This window comes from Equus asinus, chromosome 20 (assembly GCF_041296235.1).
Source record: "Equus asinus isolate D_3611 breed Donkey chromosome 20, EquAss-T2T_v2, whole genome shotgun sequence".
Lineage (NCBI taxonomy): Eukaryota > Metazoa > Chordata > Mammalia > Perissodactyla > Equidae > Equus > Equus asinus.
In genome coordinates, this window is record NC_091809.1 from 66,897,617 (window position 1) to 66,919,720 (window position 22,104).

Below are 22,104 nucleotides of genomic sequence, written 5' to 3' on the forward strand. Positions count from 1 at the left end.
AGGGAAAACAGAATGTAATAATGATCATATCAATTATCATTAGTATCTATATGCATTTTAAAAGTTTGCAAAATGTTTTCATTTTGCAAAAAAAAAAAATGAGTTCTAATTCACTTTAATGTAAAATATACACACACATATTTCACACATATGTAAACACACATAGGGGATCCAGGTAGATCATAACATAACCTATAAAGTAATGAACTTGAAAGTTCTGGCTATTATTTTAAGGTTGCCAAAAAAACTGAAAACTCCTCTCTTATAAACCCTCAAGTTCAATGAGAATAATTGCATCACAAGGCCCCTGAATGTGTGGTATAAAGAGAAGGAGATAGGAAGCAGTCAGCTCTTAAAAATAAAGAGAACAATAACAAGCACTCATAGGGATGAAACAGGTCTAAATGACCCCAACATACTGTCATCAAATGAATCTGCCTAAAGGATCCTTTCTTGCCACGCACTCATAGCTGCCAAACACCATAAAATACAGTAAAATTCCAAGAATCTCAGAGTAACTTCTCTTTCTAAAAAAAGAGACAAATCCCTCCCCATTTACCTCTCCGACAGACTTCAACCCAAACTCATCTCTAGCTTCAAACACAAGCAAATAAATATATTCTGGGAAGTCCCAAATTGTCCATTACTGCCTTCACTTTCCCTTTGCAGGAAACGACCCCAAGGCACACATGTGTTTTAAACCAGTGTGAAAACAGAAGTATTCCCTGTAGTCCAAACTAAAAAAAAAAAAAACGCTGAATTGATAGTTTTCCTTTCCTTTAAACCAAGTTGAATCACCATCTCTCTTTTTTCCACAGCTAAGCCTGGCTTTTACAGAGAACTCAACCAGGGCTAGCATCTGCTCCTTTGCTCAAATGGGCATAATCAAATGCCATCCGCTAAACGAGTTCCAGTAAGTCCCCAGATACTTGACTACCCATCCCCTATTGCACAGAGCAACGAACAACTGCCTGCCATTTCAGAATTAATGGCTTTCCTTTCAGTGTCTAACAGACTAGACAAAGGCCCCATCGGTACACAGTGCTCTTGCTAATGGAGAGGAATAATGGACCTGCCGACCACATGGTCCAGGATGTGTGACCACAGGGCAACACAGCCAAAGGAAACATACAACCAAGCTGGCGAGCCTTGGAAAGAACCTACAAGGCTCCTTTAATTCAGCCAAGAACAATGGCATAAACACTATCACATTTTAGAGACTGCCAAACACAAGAGCAGAAGCGAAAAGGAAGCTGGACTGAGACCACAGCCTCAAGGAACCACGAAGCCAGATTACACGCAGAAGAACAGACTAGAGAAGTCAGTCGTGCTTTGAGGGGTTCCTTTCCTCTGGTGGAGAGTCCAGTCCCTTAGCACATCCAGGAAGTCTAAACCACATTGAAGAAGAACTTGTATAAATTCAATGGGAAAACGTGACAGTTCTCCAGTCAATAAAATTTCCATGACCTGGGTACCAGGGAAAAAAAGGCATAAAAAGAACTCAATGTTCTAGTAAAGATGTAAAAAACTACTCAATGTATTTAAATATCATTTCATTTTCTAAATTTTTGTCATCTGAGATTAACTAACTCAAAATACAGGAACTGATATAACCTAGGAGCTTACAGTGATATTGACATTTTGCTCTATTTACCTCATCTCTTTCTTTTTAATTAAACATGTAATTTTGAATTTTTTTCAGACCTACAGTAAAGTTCCATTAATACTATAATGATATTCAGCATAAAAAAGAAGGAAATCTTGCCATTTCAACAACACGTGTGGACCCTGAGGGCATTATGCTAAGTTAGATAAGGCAGACAGAGAAAGACATATACTGGGTGATTTCACTTACATGTTTTATCTAATAAAACTGAACTCATGGGGCTGGCCCCGTGGCTGAGTGGTTAAGTTCCCTCACTCTGCTTCAGCGGCCCAGGGTTTCACCAGTTTGGATCCTGGGTGCGGACATGGCACCACTCATCAGGCCACACTGAGGTGGCGTCCCACACAGCACAACCAGAGGCACTCACAACTAGAATATACAACTGTGTATTGGGGGGCTTTGGGGAGAAGAAAAAGGGAAAAAAAAAGAAACGAAAAAAAAAACTAAACTAAACCCATGGATACAGAGAACAAATTGGTCGTTGTCAGAAGAGGGGGAAATTGGTCAAGGTGGTCAAGAGGTACAAACTTCCAGTTGGAAGATAAATAAGTCTGGGGGATGTAATGCATATATAACACAGTGACTACAGTTAACAAAACTGTATTGTATATTTGGAAGCTACTGAGAGAGTGGATCTTAACAGTTCTCATCACAAGAAAAAAACTGTAACTATGTAAGGTGATGGATATTAACTAAACTTATTGTGATAATCATTTCTATATATATAGTTGAGATATATACAAACTAAACAATGCTATGTGTCAATTACATCCCAATAAAACTGGAAGAAAAAATAAATAAAATTTGTAAAAATGAATAAAATACAGTATCACCATTAAAAGAAAAGAATATTACAGTGAAATCCAATACACTCTGGCATTTAGATTCAACTGTTATTAACACTCTGCCACACATCCTCTCTATTTATGTATATATAATACATACATTCTTTTTTTTCTGAACCACTTTCCTCTCTCTATATATGTATATATAACATACGCATTCTTTTTTTTTCTGAACCATTTGAGAGTAAGTTACAGAGGTCATGACCCTTTACTCTTAGAAGTATATATTCTATTCTCTTCTAAAAACAAGATATTCTTTTATATCACCCAATGAAATTACCAAATTAAAAAAAAATGATACAATACTGCTACCTCTATTTGGATTTCCCAAACTATCTTTTAAAGTAATTTTTTTCCCTCCAGTCAGGATCCAATCCTGCACCATCTGCTGCATTTAGTTGTTATGTCCCCTTGGTCACCTTATTCTGGAAGGCGCCTTTCTCTCATTCACGACTCTAACATGTGTGAAGAACACAGCCCCTCTGTTCTGTGTGATGCCCCTTAATCTGTGTTCGCGTGATTGTTTCTCCAAGCTCCATTACTCACAGGAATCCCTGGAAGGGTTGTGGGTCCTCTGCAGGACACGCTGGGAGGAACCTGACAACAGTTTCCCCCATGATGGGTCATGTCACCTATAACGGTCACTTGGTTAAGGTGTTGTCTGCCAGGCCTCTGCTATAAAAATGCCTTTTCCCTGTGAAATAAGTGGTCTGCGGGGAGACCCTCGGAGACTGTGTACGTATTCTGTTCCCCAACAAACTTTCACCCAGTGGTGAATCAAATACTTCAACTGCGGTTACAAAATGAAGATTTTCCAACTTTATCCTTCCCTCTACATTTTAGCATTTTACTCAAAAGAGGAGCTTCCACTTCCTGTCATTTACGTGTTTGTTAGTATCAATATGGACTCGTGCTGTGTTTCGTTTTTCAGTATTTTATAATCTGTCACTGTTATTCATTTTGATGCTCAAATTGTTTCAGTCCAACTAGCTCCTGTGTCCTTCTGGCATGTGCTCCCCTTGCTTTGAGCACTTCCTTACTTCCTGGCACAAGATGTTCTGAGCTTATCCTGTACTTTCCCTGCCCCAGGTCTGCAACTGGCCATTTCGCCAAGGAGCCCTCGGTTCCTTTTGGTGGGTAATAAAGTTTTAACACCACGATTTGGATGCTAGATGTGCTCATTGCTACTGGGATGTCATTTCTCCTCAGCCCTTTCAGCAGACACAGCTAGGAACTCGATTTGTGTGTGTGTGTGAGAGAGAGAGAGAGAGAGAATTCATACTGAGACTTCTAATTCCAATCCAACACCACCGGATTCTTCCTTACCTCCCCTTATTCCATGTTTGTATCTTTTTTCTTATACAGTGAGACCTCTAGCTCCCAAATATCTCAACATAGTTACGCATTTGCTCAATCCTAAAATCAACACAAAATAATTTCAGAATTTTTAAAGCAAAGACATCTGATTTCATTTTAAAAGATTCACTCTGTATGTTATGTCAATAATTGGACATTTGGAATCAAGGATAGAAGCAGAGAGCAGTCAGGAATCTACTGCAATAGTCCAGGAGAGAGACGGTACGAAGAAACAGTCACAGCACACGTCTACCTGAAGTCTCTTCCATTACCTCTAGGTCCTAGCCTGATTCAAGCTAAAGGCTTTGGTTCTGTGAAATGAAGATTAATGCAAAAGGTCAGATGGAAAGTAGAAAGGGAAATCAACACAAAGATGTCTGCTATAATACTATTTATATGTGGGAAAAAAAGTGTTCTGCAAAATCACTAAAATAACAGAGCTTATGGAGCATAAAGGCTTGAGGCAGATCATTCAAAATCTCTGAGGACTTTGTACCTAGAACACGAACCAAACAACACCAATCCTGATGAAAACATACTAGTGTGATGAAGGGGTGTATAAGGAAGGCTGCTGAGTTATGCACAAAAGTACAGGAGCAAAATGCACAGAGACCAGAGAGAACCGCCTGGATGCACTTCCACAACAGGGCACGGGACCAAATGGAGCCAAGAGGAAGAGCATGGGGTGAATGGGCATCATGTGAACACTGTATTTCTCTGCAGCTTGCTTCATCCAGATCTTCTTACTTAGTGACACAAATCATTCACATGCTGGATAAAAGGCAAATGAACCAATGTGACTCCCACATTATACTGGTATTCCCCTATGGACTGCTCACATATATGCTAATTCAAAGCACAGAATCATGTATTGAAGACCTGATGTCATTTACTAAATACCATTAGGTAGGAATTAGATGCTCTCATTCAATACAATAAAAAAACCTGTGGACTAGTTATCATTTAGTCCCATTTGTCAGATGAGGAAACAGAGGCTCAGAGAGGTTAAGTAACTTCCCAAGTCAGACAGCTAATACTTGATATAGGTGCAACACAATCCCAAGTATGTGGCCATAGTCTTTTCCCCAATGTGGTGACACCCAGGGAACGAGTGATCAGGGAGGAGAGAAGGTGGAGGCTGGGTGAAGTGGAGAATAGGCGTGTGGAATGCAAGGCCAGCCAATAACACAAGAAGCAGTGGGAAAGGGCCAGCTTCAATCTCCCCAGCAGCCTGGTCCTGAGCGCTAGGCTCCAATTCATAACAATGTATCATCAACAACCACAGAGACAAGGAGAGCAGACCCATGTGGTCAATGGCTGGTGTGTGACGACCTAACCCAGAGCATCTACTGCTGCTTTGTGTGGAGTCGGAAAGCTTGCTGGCAGGGTAGAGGGGACTGCAGGCATGGAATTCACCCAGCAGGGACGGAGGCTGGACCCAAGGAATGGAAAGGCCAGATCAAATAAACTATATCAACAAAAACATCACAGTAGGAATACGAGATGTGACAGCCAAGAAACAAATTCTTGCAGCAACTCCAGACTAGCCACACTTCCACTAGAGGAAATGTGGTCTTGCTTATCGCATTTGTAAGAGGGCAGTGGGGAAACCAGGCACTTTCCCGAAATGAACATGAGAAACGGATGTTGCCCGAAAGGGAGGGAGGGGGTCAGCTTAAGAAGAACATTAAAGAAACAGACCACTCAAGGCCAAGGGGCAACTTGGACATGTTTAAGAATAAAAAGGGTTAGAATAGAATAACTGTCTAGCTGGTCTTCACTGACACAGAGGCCTATCGTGTGAGAAACAATAGGGAAGTTTGGTTAGGTATGGGGAACAGATTTTAGCCTAAAGGGGAAAAATTAGGTAAATCTTCTATAAAAAGGGGTTCTGGAATCTTTATTCCTGAACATTGCTTAAAAAAAGATCCCATTATATCCAATAAGCATTGGGGTTTCTCTTTTACTTAGCAGCAAGTTACTTAACCTCTCTGAACCTAATTTTTCTCATAGAATTCCTCTAAGAATTACATGAAATGTCTGCCACAGTGCCAGCACACAGCAAGAACTCAATAAACAGTAGCTCCTATTTTTATTTCTGTGTGTCAGGCACCATGGTGAGCACTGGAGATACAAAGGTATACAGGGTTCCTTTGTCACATCCTGTATTGTTTTCTTCAATGCACTCACAATTATTTGAATTTCACCTGTTCTTACTGGTTTACTTGTTTGTGTTATCTTCCACAAGTCTTGAACATTCCCACCATGAAACCATGCCTTGGATAACTGGGATCTTAGATTTAATTGAGCCGCAGCCTGAAACTAGATCCAACTTTGTTAAGTCCTTTTGCATCATCTCTCCTTCAAAGACACCTTTTAAAAGCTAGCTTTTGTAGTTCTTGCAACAAAGAAACCCTATCGTGTAGGAGAAGGACTGAGTGTCTAAATTCAGTACTGAATCAAAGATTTAGTGACTCCAAAATGAAAAGAACTTACAATGACTGTTACCATTCTGTAGACAACTGGTCATGAGACATCTCTGCAAATACAAGGACATTCTAAATAGACTATCACAGATTTCACATGACAGATGCAAATGTTGAAGTGGCAAATGCTCTTTTCTCAAGGAAGCTCAAAAAAGAAAAGGGACATCCAAGCTCATCAGAATTGGGTATTTAATGTCACCAGCATGCCAGGGACAGCCAAGGACCCTTGCCTTCCCCGAGGGCTCCATGCTGGTATGCAAGGAATGGAAACATGATCCCATGGCAGCAGGGTCTGAGAGACCCAGCACACACTAGCAGCTTCTGTGCTGGGTTGTGAGCTCACTCTGCTCTCAGTCCACTGTCCCTCATACGCTCGACAAGCAAAGGGCAGAGTCCACGGCGGTGCCCGAGAACTCAGGCTTTGGAATCAGAGCTGCACGCGAGCCCCTCTGTGCCCCTGGGCATTTTATCCCACTTCTATCAGCCTCTATTCTTTATCTGTCAGTCATAAACGTGTTGGAGTGTGTTTAGTAGTGGATAACCTTTACTAAGTGCTTCTTATGTCCCAGACACTGTTCCAGCACTCACGTGTGTGTGTTATTCCACTCAATCACCACCACCCTGTGAGACAGGTTCTATTATTACCCCATTTAATTGATGAAAAAACTGGGGCACAGAGAAATTAACTAAACTTGCCCAAGGTCTCAAAGTGAACGTGTGACATGCCAGGATTGGAAGGCAGGCAGTCTGGCTCCAAAACTCACGTCTTAACCACTATTCCACACAATCTCTCAAAAGTGAGAAAATATAACTGTTTTGAACGATTGCTGCTGGCAAAAATATTATGCTTAAAGGACCTAGAACACAGGTGATATCCATATATGGTGGAGATTCCTCAAAAGATTAAAAATAGAACTACCATATGATCCAGCTATTTCATTTCTGGGTATTTCTCCAAAGAACATGAAAACACTAATTTCAAAAGATATATGCACCCCTATGTTCACCGCAGCAATTATTCACAACACTTGGAAACAATCAAAGTGGCCATCAATGGATGAATGGATACAGAAGATGTGGTATATATATATATAACAGACTACTCCTCAGTCACAAAAACGATGAAATCTTGTCATTTGCGACAACATGGATGAACCTTGAGGGGATTATGCTAAGCGAAATAAGTCAGACCGTATGATCTCACTCATAACAAAAAACAAACACATAGATGCAAAGAAGAGACTGGTGGCTACCAGAGGGGAAGGGGAGTGGGTGGAGGGCAAAAGGGATAAAGGGGCACATTTGTACAGTGACAGAAACTAGATTTTTGGTGGCAAACACAATGTAGTCTATGCAGAAGTCAAAATATAATGATGTACACCTAAAATTTATACAATGTTATAAACTAATAATGTCATGTCAATAAAAAAAAGAAAAAAATACAGTGGCTTCATGTGATAAAGGACTGTTATCCAAAATATATATAGAACTCTTAAAATTCAACAATAAGAAAACAAACAGCTTGATTAAAAATGGGCCAAAGACCTTAACAGACACCTCACCCAAGCAGATATACAGATGGCAAGTAAGCATATGAAAAGATGCTCCACGTCATACATCATTGGGAAAATACAAATTAAAACAAGATACCACTACACACCTCTTAGAATGGTCAAAGTCTGGAACACAGACAACAGCAAATGCTGACGAGGATGTGGAGTAACAGGAACTTTTATTCATTGCTGGTGGGAATACAAAATGGTAGACACTTTGAAAAGTAGTTTGGCTGTTCATTAAAAAACTAAACATACTCTTACCATGTGAGCCAGAAATCACACTCCTTGGTATTAACCCAAAGGACTTGAAAACTTATGTCCACACAAAAACCTGAATACGGATGTTCACAGCAGCTTTATTCATAATCGACAAATCTTAGAAGCAATCAAGACGTCCTTCGGTAGGTGAATGGATAAATAAACTGTGGTACATCCAGACAATGAGATATTATTCAGTCCTAAAAAGAAGTGAGCTACCAAGCTATGAAAAGACATGGAGGAACCTTAAATGCATATTAATAAGTGAAAGAAGCCAATGTGAGAAGGCTACATACTATGTGATTCCAACTATAAGACATTCTGGAAAAGGCAAAACTATGGAGAGTGGTTGTCAGGGAGTGAAAGGGTGGAGATTGAATTGGCAGAGCACAGAGGATTTTTAGGGCAGTGAAAATACTCTGTATGATACCATAATGATGGATACATGCCAATACACATTTGTCTAAAACCACAGACTGTATCACTCTGGTGGGGATACTGACAATGGTGAGGTTCTGCATGTGTAGGGGCAGGGAGTATAATAGCAAATTTACAAACCTTCCCCTCAATTTTGCTGTGAGCCTAAAACTGCTGTAAAAGGTAAAGTCAATTAAAAACAATATATATATATATATACCACACACACATATAGAGACAAATACATATATATGGTGGCTATTAACATTGGGCCTAAGGACAGCAGGGGAAGGAAGGCATTAGGAGCAATTGCCTAAGTGCAGAGGTTAGTGGTAACATTTCCCCTCAGGACACCAACCCCTTCAGGTGTCCACCTCCAGGCCCCGGCCAGGCCCTCCCAGAGCTGCAGCTTCTCACAGGCGCTCAGCAGACAGGCCCTCCTGCTCTGCCAGGTGAGGAGAGCCCACTGCTGGAGCCCAGCCAGGACCAGGCTTCCAGGCATCACCTTCTTCCTCACCATCCACTGCGCCAGGCGGGGCTTCAAAGGCGACCATGAAACCCCAGAGCAGAGTCGCTGAATGTGACCAGCTTGGGTCCTTTCCAAATCAGCTCCAGCATCCCCAGGACAAGCGGGAGGCACTGGGAGTGCCCACAGAGCTCCAGCAAGGGCTCCCGATAAACTTTTATAAAATATCTGCCCCATACAAAGTGCTATGGCGGATTCTAAGACATAAGACAGTCCTGGTCCTCGAAGCAGACAGAAGTTAGTAAGTCTGAATTTAACTGTGGTAGCCTCTAACTAGTCTCTCCACATGGTCATTCCATTCTCCACAATGTATCTGGGGTGAGATTTAAAAATGCCTATCTGACTATGTCACTCGTCGCTAAAAGCCCTCTGGCTGCTATGGATAAACTCTAAAATCCAAATCCCCAGGGCCTCCATAACTGGACACCTGGCATCTCTCTAATCTCTGACTCACTCTTCCCCTCTGCTCAACCGATTCCAGTAACACTGAACTTTCCATTTCTCCAAGAAACCATCTGTCCTCCCCCGAGAGGCTTCACACGCGCTGATGTCTAACTCAGCCCAAGTGTTGCTTCCTCGGAAAGCCATCCCCAACACCCCCGACCGGGCAAGGCTCCCCACCATGGCACCTGTTCCAAAGCACTTACAGCCAGAATTCTGTAATTATTGGGAAGCCAGCGCCCCTGCCAGGCTGCAAGCTCCCGGGACCATACCTGCCTCCTTCACTGACAGGTCCTAGTACACAGCGCAGTGCATGAACAAGTGTCCAATGAAGGAGAACATGAATCAATGGAGGCAAAAGGTGAGAAAGAACAATTACCATAAGGCGGGGTATGAACCATCAGGCCGGAATCAGAAGGATACTGGAGTGCATCTGATAACTAATTTTAGTCCAATGTCCTCATGTTACAAGGGGTGAAACTGATTCTAAGGGGAGATGCCTTCTGGACACACATGCTCCAGCCAGCTGTTCCTTGCTGTTAAGCCAGTAAGTGCCCTAAGAGTGTTCCTTCAGTTCTTAAAAGGGCATCATTTTTCTGTTCCAGTTTTTACTTCAATGTGCGCAACAAAGAAATCAAACTGAGAACATAAAGGCTTAGAGTGTTTATAGAGACTTAAAAGGAATGAAGCCTTATTAAGAAGAAGAATGTCAAGACCACAGCCTCTGGACTCTCCTCCCTGGAGACAATGGGGAAGGGAAAGGAGGCAAGTCACAGCTACCATCACCCAGATTCTGAGCAGAACCTCCGGCGCCAGGTAGCGCCCGATTCTGAGTGAGAGCTGGAGAGAAGCGTGAGGCCTCTTGTCTCAGCTTTCTTGGCTGCTCACAATCTTGCAAAGTACCTTTAGATTGTAGATGCTTAATGTACGCTAGTTTCAGAGTCAACCTACATAATTCTGAATTTATACAAATGTATACAAATACAATTCTGTATTTGTACTGAATGTAAACCATGTGTCAGGCCTCTTTCCACGTATCATCTCATTTAATAGACATCATTGTCTGTTTTGCAGAAGAAAACCTAGTCAGAAAGGAGAGGTGAACCTCATAAAGCAAGGGTAGAGCTGAATAAGAACTTCTCTCTCTGAAAAGTAAACTTTCCATGTGGGAGCGACCGTGCTTTTTGAAAACTTGACAAACCTTTACCGATGATCATCAAATGTGGAGCAGACGTTAATATTTAAAAGTAAGAATTGGTGGGCCGGCCCAGTGGTGCAGTGGTTAAGTAAGCACAGTCCCCTTCAGCGGCCCGGGGTTTGCTGGTTTGGATCCTGGGTGCGGACATGGCACCACTTAACAAGCCATTGTGGTAGGTGTCCCACATATAATAGTAGAGGAAGATGGGCACGGATGTTAGCTCAGAGCCAGTCTTCCTCAGCAAGAAGAGGAGGATTGGCAGCAGATGTTAGCTCAGAGCTGATCCTCCTCAAAAAAAAAAAAAAGTAAAAAAAAAAAAGAACTGTTTAAAGACAACTTTACGTGTCCTCTTAAAGGATATTTGCTAGTTTCGCTGGCTGACTAAACTTAAACAGGAAATAGAGGGCTCAGAAGGGAAACAACCTTTTTCCCCCTTAAGTTCTAGCTTCAAAAAAAGAGAAAAAGATAAAAAGGGCTAATTAAGATAGATGGGGGGGCGGGGGGGGGGTTGGGGGAGGGAGTGGATTTCCTAAGCCAATGGTAACCAGCTGAGACTTGACATCTCTCTAGGATCAAACACCCCAACAAGCAAGGGTAAGCAGCCTGGAGCGAATAAGTAGTCCCTAGAACACGGCCAAGTGTTATAGCAAGAGACCAGAATGATGTCTTGTGAAATCCCCGTGTAAATACGGAACTACAAACTGAAACGGTGAGATGCCATTTCCATCATTAGAAGGGAACTTGAAAACCCTGAAAACGTGAAGCATCATGAAGAAGTGGGGAAAGGGCTGCTCCCTTACACTGCTGATAGGATTGTAAACTGCATTCTGGAGGGCAACCGGAAGCACCTTTAAATTTGAACTGTGCACACCTTGTGACCCTCTACCTGCAAACTCTACCCCCAAGTTTGACCCCAGAACAATGGTTCTCACCGTGTGGTCTGGAACCTGAGACTCTCAGGAGACTCATGATGTTAACCCTATTTTCACAACAATATGAAGTTGTTATTTGCTTTCTCACTCTCATTCTCTCACAAGTGTATGCAGTGGAGTTTCCAGAAGATACACAGGATACCACCATGTAATGAACAAGAAGCAGACACGAGAAAGCAGTGGTCTTCTATTAAGCCAGACATTAAAAACATTAAATTAAATTAAGTGAGGATTTTAAAAAAAGTTCTCAGTTTTAATTTCTAATATGATAAACACCAATAGATGTAACTCACAAACAAAAGCTTTTGGAATCCTCAATAAAATTTAAAACTGTAAAGTGTAAAGGGTCCTGAGATCTGAGAACCAATGCTCTAGAGAACACACTTTGCAAGAGGAAGCAGATCAAGGATGTTCACTGAACCACTGTTTGTAGTAGAAAAAAGTGAAATGAATCCACACGTCCCTCAATAAAATGATCCAGTGAACTGAGGTGTAGTCATACTATGGACAATTACGATACATCTAAAAAGAAGAGGCAGATCTACATGCACTGACATGAAAATATCTCCAGGACACATTACAGATAAATGAGCAAATTGCAAAATATTAAGGCATGGCATAATTTTGTGAAAAGTTCAATAATGACAAAATGTTAATAAAATCATGTTTTTCCATATGAACATAGAGCCATGTAGAAGGATACACACTGAAGAGTAACAACAGTTACCTCTAGGGAAGAGACCAAGATTGAAGCATGTCAAAAAATAAAGCTTTAATGTTCCCTTACCACCTGAACTTTAACACAGACACACGCAAACACACACACATATAGACATTTGGCAAATTCAAATAATCTGGAAAATTCCCTCTGCTGCCACAGCAGCAGCATGGTGGTGGGACCAACTGGGGCTGGTGCAATGAGCATCTCAGACTGCCCCACTGCCCACAGCCTGTCTCATCAGCTGAAGCACTGAGTCCAGGTATAGCTGATTCATCCTTCTTGCCAGAACATTTACCACTTTCCAAACCAATCTGGAAGTTGTAATAATTCTCAAAGCACTTCTACTTTATTTAGCCCATCCATCATCTGTTACAGCTTCCCGCAATCACAAAGGCAGTACTAACAGCAGTGATCAAATACAAAAAGAAAGCGGGAACCTTAATGACACCCCAAAATGTAGAGAGATAGTGGTTCTCATAACTATCAAAAAGGAAAATATCCAATAGTTGAGATAACCTGACATATTCTCAACAAGGATCTTGCCGATAATGATCCTCTTCCTATAATTCACAAGTTACGTTTTAAATATTTAATATATTGTGAGGAATCGATCTCCTAAAGATGCAACAATTTGTGCTAGACAAGGTAGTCACTTCGATTGCCAAGTTTTGGTTTCCTTGCTCATGGTTCCAATATTCTACAATTTTACTTATTTAATTTACCCCAGGTATCTCCTTGCATCTAGAAATAAGCTAGCATGAAAGCAATAACAGAATGATCTGGTATTTTGTGAGAATTAATAGCCCCGTGGAACAATACAAATAGCCCTAAAAAAGGCTCCCTTTCAAAAGAGTTTTCTACACAATAAGGAAATCATCCTAGATCACTGGATAAGGAACGAGTTCCTCAATGACAATGAGGGAATCACCAACTAGAGTCTTGACTTATTCCACAGAAAGGATAAAACAGATTGAAGAGAGAAATGTTTAAGTAAAATCTTTGAAGATAATTAGGGAAAAAAATAGATGGATATTTAACTGCTCTAAGGATGAGCTCCATCAGTCTAATCAGAATGGAATCAAAGAAATAAAAATTAAAAGATGGACAGTTTTGACAACTTAACTTCTGTTCATCAACTTACCATAACCAAAATTCAACTGAGAAAAAAGTTATCTGCAATAAAGGACAGCCAAAACCCATATGAAACTATGTTATCCGTACATATAGTTAATAAAATCCATTAAGAAGCCCACATCCCCTTTGAAAGGTAAGCAAAAGACAGGAACAGACAATTCACAGAATTATATAAATGGTAAAAATACATATGGAAAAATTTTCAATGCCATAATTGAATAAATGTGACTTAAAACAAGGGCATACCTTTATTCGTCTATTAAACTGTCAGCAATAATCCCTCAATGCTGCCGGTGAGAAGGGTGTCCTTTAACTGCTGGTGGAAGGGCCACAATGAACTGACTGGAGGGTGACCCTACGTGAATCAAGAGTCCTGAGAACGCTCACACGCTGTGACCTCATGATCAGACTTACACAATTTGTTGAAATACTGAGATCTCCATAGCAAAGAGGTTTATGTTATTTATATACACTATTTATAATGCTATTAATATTTACATTTACATACTATTTATACATGTTTATATATATGTTATATATATACACATACATAAACATGTATAAATACATATATACATATATGTATTATATTATGTGTACTATATTATTAAGATATTATTTATATATTATATAATATATTATATATAATACAATATATATTATTATATAGTATACATAATATTTACAATGCTTTTTATATAAGCCAAAAAATTGAAAAATGGTTCAATTTTGATACACCCAGACAACATTCAATTTTATAGCCAACAAAAGCAAGTTTACAAGATTTAAGAAAGTGGTGAAATGGCCCCGATTTCGTGTTCGGTTTTTAAAAAGTAGAATACAAGTTGTCAACCACGTATACATAAAAAAGCCTAAGGGAAGATACACCAAGATATAACAGTGGTTTTATCTTCGGTGGTGGAATGACTGCTATTTTCTCTTCTTTCAACATTTTCCGTATTTTCAAGAGTAAGCTTTATCTTTATAATCAAATACACATATGTATAAATATAAAGAAAGGGAGTGCAAGCTCTAGAGAACGGATAAACACAGGAGAAGGAGAAGCAGCCCCTTTCTTCCAACATACCCCTTGAACCTCACACAGAGCCAGGCTTGCGCACACAGCTTCTCCTTAGGTCCCTTCTCCCCAGCAACCTCCATCTCCAGCGCTGCCCTCAGTACCCCCAAGGCACACAGCTGTGCCTGCCTCACTCAGCCAGGGCACAACGCTCCCAAACTGCCTCACCCTCTCCCCTCTGGCCCACACTCTCACTGCCTCAGTCAGGGGTTTAAGACAAAAACAATCCAAGGGAGCAACTGGCAGCGGAAGGCTGGTGTCTACACGGTGTTTTAAAAGGATGTCACTAATCCAAACCCAGATTCTGCAAAGTTTCCAAGATGTGCGTTCAGTTTTCACTAGGGATAGGAGTTTCACCTATGTCGAAATAATGGATTATTTTCCATAGCCTCATTTTCTTTTTCTTCTTTCTTTCTCATCCTTACAAAATGTTGGCTTATTATCCGTCAGTTAATATTCCTTGCTCTATTACTGCTATTCTAGTCAGTTCCAGTGACATTATACAGAGTTTTCAAATATTTTTGAAGGAAATTTTTTTTTTAAGATTGGCACCTGCGCTAACATCTGTTGTCAATCTTTTTTTTTCTTCTTCCCCCCAAAACCCCCCGGGTACATAGTTGTATATTCTAATTGTGAGTGCCTCTGGTTGTGCTATATGGGATGCCACCTCAGCATGGCCTGATGAGCGGTGCCATGTTCGTGCCCAGGATCCAAACTGGTGAAACCCTGGGCCACCAAAGCAGAGCACGTGAACTCAACCACTCGGCCCCAGGGCCAGCCCCTGAAGGAAATTTTTTTAACAGCAACTCTTTCAAGATACATAAAACTTCCATTTTATAGACAGTATAATAACTAACACTCAGGATCCAAAAATGCTAAAATCCTACTGGCATCCCTGATGATTCTGTTCATTTACATACTCTATTGAACGCCTACTATGGACCAAGTTTTCTGCTGGAAGCTATGGACAGAGCAGTCAACTCGACAGAGGACAGATGGTCCCTGTCCCCAGTGAACTTAAAGTCTACTGGGGAGACAGTATTCAACAAATAATTACCTAACTGCAACTTGTGGTAAGTGCCTGGAAAGAAACTAACAGCGTGCTATGAGTACACATGAGGAAGTCCACCGAAAGTTGCCATTTTACCCCTGAAAGAGGCTATTTCCTTCTTAAAACCATGAACACATCAAAATGCCTCTTCCAATCTTCTGATAGGGTCACACAGAGGGAGTCAGAGGTGGAGGGTATACAAGGCAGCGTTTTTTCCTACTTACTGAAATAAGAACTCAGGAACGCGAAACTATCCTGGAAAATGATTTCATCCTTCTGGAAATTGATCCTGCTCTCTTCTCCTTTCCTTTCAGTATTGGGAGGAGGGCAGTATTTATATAGATTTATGTACAAACAAACCTTACGTGTAATAGGTGAAATTTTGAAAGAACCTAAAAGTACATCACTAGAAGAGTGCTTAGATGAATTACATTAAGAATATATTACGCTATGGAATATTATTCTGCCTGCCTATTGAAAATAGTGACGGAACACTTATATACTGACATAGACTGCTCTTCAAAATACACTAAGTGGGGAAAAAGCAAACCACTACGGTATGACTCGATTTGTTTAAAAAAAATGTGCACACATTATATTCATGCAGAGAAAGGGGACTTTCAGGCTGTGCAAGTGTCCACGGTGGTCCCATCCAGCTCACAGTGAAGTAGGTTTATGAATCCTTTGCCATGAGAATGTATTTAGGCACTATTTGTACAATAGAAATACAACAAAAACATTAAAAAGAAAACCACATACGCATCAGTATGCTCTCTGGACAGCAGGCATCCTTCTGGAAGGGGGCCAGGAGGCTCTCTTGGCTCTCTGATTTTAAGTGTGAGGTGAGGATGTGTTCTTAGGGGACCTATGTCCCGAGACCCTAAATATTAGCCCATTCTTATAGACACCCTTCAAAAGAATCAATCAGCTTTGCCATCTAGTACATGCTGAAAAGCAGCCTGAATACATTCCCAAAAATGTGCCTAAATTCAGCCACAGCAGAGCAGATGACTGAAGCCACTCTGCTGCTGGCTCAGTTGGAGGAAACAAGAGGAAGCGTAAGCCAACAGTACTGGAAGCAGCCGCAGTTCTATCTGTCCTTTGGGTCACTGTGGCTGGACCAGCGCTGCCCTGTAATGACAGCCGCAGAGCAGAGAAGGCTCCCTGGTCAGACCAGACACCCTTTCCAGGGATCCCCTGGCTTCCCCCGCTGCTCATCTGGTCCAGCCAGCCTGGCTCAGGGCAGGAAGCATCCCGGCAGGAGTCAGAGGTTCTCCTCTCCCAGGGTCTCCTAACATGCCAGGTTATGGCACCTAGGCATTCTCATCAAAGCAGCCCCTGAGGAGGGACATCTCGGCATCAGGCCCCATACAGCCCTAAGCCTAGGGAACTGAAAACCCTATCAAAAGAGCCCAAGAACATGAATGCCACTCAGAGTCTGGTCTGTTGAAAGGTAGCACACTTAAGGAATTCGTTTCTTCGATAGTTTAGATAAGTACTCCAAGAATTTCAGAGCTGGAAGGCCATGCAGTCCACTTATGCCTGTCTTCTACACGGAGGTGTCACCTAGCTATTTCCTCAGTCTCTCTCTCTCTGTCTGTCTGTCTCAGGGAGAAACGTGCTGCACATCTAGAGGCATCTGGGGACAGGTGTCTTAGAAATTGGGGTCCCTCCGTGGCACAGAACTCTTGTCTCCCTGCAGCTTCCACACTGGTGACACTCGCGTGGTCTCCGAGCCACACAGAATGACACTCCTCTGTCTTCCACAGAAGAGCCCTTCAACATTTCGAAGACAGATTCCTCCTCGCCACAAAAATACTGCAAAAGGGCATTTAAGGTACTTGCAGTAAAACCTAAGCTTATAAGTCAAGTGGGGCAACTTTGCCCCTCCCACGATGACCTGCACTCATGCATGCGATTATCAGGGGCGGACATCTGGGAGGAACGTCCTGGCCTCACCAGGACAGCACTTGTGTTACTAAAGGACACGGGTACCACAGCAACCGGGAAGCCTCCCTCCCCACACCATGGACCCCTTGCCTCCAGCTGGTGAATTCCAGGCACTGGCTGGGACCTGGCAACTGTAACCTTTGGCCAGATCTCAGCATCCTTCTTCCATGCTGCCCCTGCCCTGGGAGCCGTGCCCCACCCCACCCCCTCAGCCCAGCCATTCTCCAAGGGAGAACTCTGGAGAATGTGCTTCCAATGTGCTCTGGCATTTCCTTCACTACATTTTTATTGAGCACTTGTTGTACACCAGACATGATGCAAGGCGAGGGAGGGAAAAAGTGAGGGCTGGTAAAACCAAGTCAGTGCTGACTATCCCCTCTCTGGCTCCCAGTGGACAGTTTTGTAGCCCAAAGTCACAATTACATTTAAGCTGTCTTCTGCTGTGTGCCAGTTAACACATAATTGGGTATTTCCCCCTACCCAACTAATCTTACCCTCTAGGGGAGCCAGGCTTGCAGTATTTTGGAAGAGCCAACCAGAAGCAGCAGCCTAACCAGAACAGGTGTACGTTTTAACTCTTACATCAATGCAACAGTCAGAAGCTCACTATCCAAAAGCCTTCAAAATGCTCCCAGACACGACTCAGAAGATTCTCCCAGCAACTCCCTCCAGAATATTTCTGCTGGCAATTCTCACCATCACAGGGCTGTCAGGATCCATAAGCAGCCACAGACCCAGGCTGCCACAAAGGCTACCAGCGTTGCCCTCCACCTTGACAGTAGGCACCAGCCCTGCTCTGCCCTTCTGCCCCTCACCACTTCTATGATGACTCATAACCCATGAGCAGATGAGCAAGGGAAAGCCCCTTCTGCTCTCCAACCCCACAGCAATCCTCACCGGTCCAGGCAGCCCTACACCAGCACCCTCCACGCTGGCCAGTGTGAGTTGCCTGGGAAGTGAAAGGGCCAGAATTCTCACAGAGTGCACTCTACCTGCAGCCACCATGCTGGGACCCCGCAGAGCCTGCATAAAGGTCAGTTCCCTGCTCTGCCATGGGGCTCTGTGGCCTGGGCAGGGTCTGTCCCTCTTTTCTGAGAGGAACCCAGTGGGCTGAAATACTGAGACAATGGGCCAAAGACTAAGGAGAAGCCTTTAAATGAAGCCCAATATGTTTTATCACATGAGGACATTCTCTCTCTCTAACCTTCAACACCCCTTTTATACACACAGAGACCCCGCCCTTAATTCTAAAAAACAGTCTATGCAAATTTTCAGATTTATTGGAATCTTTTCTCTAAAGTAAAAGTGTTTCCTTAAAGTAAAAATTGTCACCCAGTTACAACTTGAATCCTATTTTACGGAATGCCAGTTAACGGAAAATTTAGTTTTCAGAAAGTAACTGGAAAAGAAAATTTATTTTATGCTTAAGAGGATTTTATATCACAATCAATGGATTTTTATATATACTAGTTTATCACTACAAGTGCAAAGAAGAAATTTGATGTGTCATCATTCAAGGTGATTTTCTTGTTTCCAATCCTATATACACACGCCAGCTCAGATGGGAAAACCATGAGACTTAGTGCATCCTCTTCCATATCAGGCCCTCCAGACTGACCTGACTCCTACTTTCACGCGACCGTGCCCTTACAGCTCCCATGCCACACACCGTCTCACGCCTCCTTGTTTCAGCTCACACTGCTCCATACAGTTGGAATCCTGCCTCAGAGTTCAGTTCAAACTCTTCCTCGCCCTGAACCCCTGGCTGTTCCTCCAAGTCAAAAGCAACCCCCGCCCCCCGCCGCCTTCCACTGTACCAGGCTTTAGCACACACCTCTGACACCACCCAGATTCCATGAATCCTGTACTAGGAGGGTTATGTGTCCATCTTTTCTGCTCGATCGTGCTTCCAGGGGGCAGGTCCTATATCTTACATGTGCTTGTCACCCCATTGCCAAGAAGAGCACCATGCACACCAGGCTCAATAAACTTGTGATGATCCCAAAGATATATCACCTTTCATTCACTCAATAAATGTTTATAGAGTGGCTTCAATGTGCCACGCAAAATGCCAGCTTCTAGGGATCAACATAAGATCAAATATCTTGTAGGTGAGGCAGCCAAATAGACAGGTCACAGTGCAATGTGCAAACTACAACAGAGCATATTCCAGGCACCAGAGAGGCAGGGAGCAGTTCTCATGAGAGGGACAATGAAGCCATGTTTTAAGCTTGCAGGCTCACCTCACACTCCTCCTAGGGCCAGTACCCACTGACCAAAGTGGTGGGCAAAAGTGCCTGCTCCATTTAAATTATTCCTCTCTCTGTTGTCACTGTTCTCCTTTATTGCTTTGTCTTCATTTTTGCACAAAAGCTCAATTTGCACAAAATCAAATGCTGCATGACGTGACCCCACTGGACAGACTCCAGGCATTAATTTATGTCCCTCTCCTCTCTAAGCCATTCCTCTGTCTTTATCTCATGTGTACTCAACCTGAGAGGTCTTCCCTGGTCCTGCTGGCTTCATCCCACATGCCTGTCCTCTCCTTGGAAGCGTCTGAGAAGACGTAGAAGTCTGCTTGACAGCACTTCACTCAAATCCCTGCCAGCCTTCACCTGCCTACTGCTCAGAGCTCGACACTATCTTGTCATTGAATCACACACTGCTGGATGATGTTACCCTTCTAGCACCTGGCTGGTTGGTAAACTCCCAAAAGGCAGGAACAGAACCATGCCCCAGACTCCTTTCACGTCCCCCTCAATGCACAGCAGTGCTATGCACACAGCACAAGGTCAAGATCCTTGCTGGGTAAACCCACTCCCAACGCCAACCAAGCGACTCTCAGACAACCCACCAATTTGGATGTGTCTAGAGCATTACTAGTGCAGGCGCCTCAGGAATCCCTCTAAAATGTGAGCTGGAGGTGAAGTTTAATCACGGAGGGTAACCAGCTCCTCCCTCCTGGCATCAGGTGTCCAAGACTCGTGCTCCTCTTAAGAGAGACCAAGCCTCATTTACTCCTAGCACTGGGTCCAGCCCACAGCTGCTACTCAAGGAACATTTGCTGAAGGGAGAGATTACCTCCAGGACCCAGGCTACTCGGTGGGTACAGAAGCCTCAACTCCCGGCCATCTGGAGGGAAAAGAAAGCCCGTGACTATGGCTGTCCAAAACAAGGGAAATTGAACTTTTATTTTTCCACAATGAATTTGGCAACTTCCTGCCAAGTTGAACTACTTGGTGCCGTAGATCACAAAATCAAACTCATTGTAACCCTCTTCTATGTGACACTTCCCTCGACTTCACTATTTCTATCAACACCACCACCGTTTTCCACTCCCCCAGGCCTGCAGCCTTTCCATCAACTCAGATCGCTCTCTGCCCCTCATGGCCTATTAAAATCGAGGTACCCAAGTGCTGCTTATTGCTGCTTGCTCTCTCAGAAATCCCCCTTCCACTCTTGGCCCCAATCAGGCACAAGACCTCAAGTGACGCCCCATCATACGGCAACCAGCCTCCCTTGTTCCAACCCCCCTCCATCACAGACCCTACATGCTACCGTGAGGCTATTTACTAAATAAGTGCTGTTTTCAATCAGTCCACCTCTGTTCAAATAATAACTTCACACTTTTTAAACCAACAAAGCTGTACTCGTCTGTTCTAACTGACCCAGGCTCATATTCACTTTCATAACCCAGGAACCCTAACTAACCTTCCTGCCTCAGTCACAGCCTGTCCTCTTCCAGGAACATGTAACATTTTCTACCATCTCAAAATCTTGGCAAAGGTCTCCCCTCTCCTTATCCAAATCCCACACACACACTGTGGGCTCAGGGCCAGCCCAATCTCTCACATAAGCTTTCCCCAACATTCAGCCCCACCAGCCTCTCTCTCTTTCCCCATTCAGAAGAGTTTCTAGCTGTCAAACACTGCCTTCCTGTTGACTCTTGAACAGTCTCTCCCGTGCTGAAAGTCAGAACCGCCAATGAGGAAGACCCGACACTTACTGGCCATGTGATGCTGCCCAAACCAGTAGACTTTCCAAATCCACAGAACTGTTATTATGATCAAATGAGAATTTACATGATGGAGACTCCATCGCACATTCATAAGGCCCACCAGGTGGAGGATTTCGGCTTCCATCCAATACCTGCCAAGTGCAGGTATCTCGTGTCATTCACAACCCTGCAGAACTAACGCTTCAGTAAATATCAATTAAAATAAGATAATGAAGAGAGAACACACTTTCCATGGAGCGCTTGTCTTCACATCCTCCGTTCAGCCACTCAGGAGCTTCTCTGGTACAAAATTTTAGGTGACTACACAAATGCTTTTAGGGAAAAAGAGAGGAGACAGTTGTTCTGGACCGCAAGGGCGCCGGTCATGGATGGCACATGAACACGAAGCCCCAGTCGGGATCAGTGGGGCGCAGGGAACAGAAGGACTGAGGAGTAGAGATACGAGCACAGTCCACAGGAGGACAAATGAAG

General features: G+C 43.0%; 1 protein-coding gene across 1 annotated transcript in view; it reads right to left on the reverse strand.

Annotated features, from left to right (window-relative positions):
* Positions 1-22,104, reverse strand: part of PANX1 (pannexin 1) — a 47,314-nt gene that overhangs the window by 24,556 nt on the left and 654 nt on the right. The gene's annotated exons all lie outside the window — the stretch shown is intronic.